The sequence below is a fragment of the Triturus cristatus genome, chromosome 10, assembly GCF_964204655.1.
Source record: "Triturus cristatus chromosome 10, aTriCri1.1, whole genome shotgun sequence".
Lineage (NCBI taxonomy): Eukaryota > Metazoa > Chordata > Amphibia > Caudata > Salamandridae > Triturus > Triturus cristatus.
Window position 1 is genome coordinate 588231874 of NC_140593.1, and position 2105 is coordinate 588233978.

Genomic DNA, 2105 nt, shown 5'->3' on the forward strand with positions numbered 1-2105 from the left:
AGCACAGCACCAACTGTGTGTTGGTCAGTGGCCCAAAAGGCTTTCATGCCATTGAGTTCTGACGACCAAAGAGCCTAATCCTCCACCTTACTGAGACCCCAGGTCTTATTGTGCAACCACAACTGTAAATCTGCTCACCAAAGTATTCTTAAATATGGTCCGATGGCCACAGTCTGGTACAGAAAAATCATTACATTTTCAACTGTCTATACATATTGGAAAATGAGACCAGAAAAACCTCTCTTCAATAGACCGAGCTGAAGAAAACGGGCACTGGCCCTGAGCATACCTCTCAGGAAAGGGATAAATCCTGCAAACATACCTCCTTCACTTTGGCAAGGTGGGTGGGGCATTCTCCAAACATGCAAACCGTAGCTCATCAGTCCAATTGGAAAGGCTATTCCCAACACAACTTCTAGGTGGATGCTGTTAGGTGGAAGCTTTTGCTCTGCCATCCATCCCGTCCATGCAAAGCATATATCGTCCATGAAGTTTGCAAAGAACATGTTCTGATGGCCACTCGTGAGAGCTAATTGCTAGCTTCGCTAAAGACAAAAGAAAACTTTTGATGCAGCAATGGTCTGTGATGTGCTATATAGCTGATCAGTCAAGAAAGAGTTGGTGAGCGATTTAATGTATCAGGGTGCATTCATCTTTTTGATTAAGAGGGCAGGGACTTGAAACTGCACATATACTCACGTTTGTGGATGTTTGCCAGCTGGTCATTGAGTATTTAAGTGTGACTGTTTCCTCCTATTTTAAATAGGTAGATAGTCATATTCAAGAACTCTAAGCTCTATCCGTTGATTGAAGATGGCAACTGGGAGTGTGTGCATCAGAGCAGAACTTTACTTTGTTGTAGTTTACAGTAGGTCTGTTTGACTACCTGATGTTTTTCTTGGAGACTCAGGTGCAGTCCTGATGAGGGTGCAGACCTGAGGATAGACTTGCATAGCCGATGCAGTGGTTATGTTGCCATACGCTTGACTCCTTGATGTTAACTATCCCTAGCTTGGTAGCACAAAATGCATTGTAATCACTATTTTGGTATTCAAGGTGCTTCGGATAAGTTGTCAGTGAAGGTTCCCTTCTTCTAGGAACTCTTGTGCCTGGTCAGTCTGTACTGAGAACTTCAAAGTTGGTGCTAAAGCAGAGCAGGCAGGCATGGTGCTAATGAAGTCGGTCTTACAGATGAGGTTTTTCATCCCCTCTGACACACTCTGTTCTGTTACCCTAAAATTCAGATTTTTATCCAATGGCAATCTTAACCGATTTAAAGTGTTGACTTTGTGTACAACACTCTTGTTGCCTTTCACTTTCCTTACCATAACATGGAAAATGTTGAATTTTGTTGGAGGGAGATCTGCTGTCTAAGGCATTTCCTTAAAGACTTAGCCAGACCACAGTCTTTAAATACATGTTGTGTAGAACAACCTGACAGCTCTGTGTGCAACATCGTTGAGAGAGATCTCTTTCATAAACTGGTACCTGGTTTCCCACCCAAGTCTTTTTTATGATTCTGCATTATTTTCGGAGAAGATCTGATTCTTCAGTTCTTTTGCAGTCAATATATTTCTACTGTAATTTTCTTTTTAATTATTCCCCCGGCCTCCATAGTTGTGATTGTCTCAGCTAGTGGGTGAAAATGTTATTATGCTGGTGTGATGTGCGTAATTTCAAGAATTTCATTTTATATTTGCTTTGTGAAATTACTGATATTGTCATTATTTTTTGTCGAAAACTATGTTGCTGTTTGTGATAAAATTATAGCGCAGGAATAACATGAACAACTAGAACACGAGTGACTTGTGTTTTTCTCACTATTTTTTTGCGTGAAATGCACTAGCATGAAAAATTGAAAAATTGATGTGCAGATGCATTTTGCGCTTAAATATAGGGTTAAAGGATGGATTTGAATTTTAAGTAATTACATTTAATTTTCACTGAATTAATCACACCACAGTCTAAACATGATTCCTTCATTCATTATTATTTTTTAAATAACATATACAGAATAACAGTGCAGTTAACACACAATAGTGGTATGTGTGTCAGAATGAGTAGAAGATTACAAAGTTAGTATTTATTACTAACAGACACTTGTA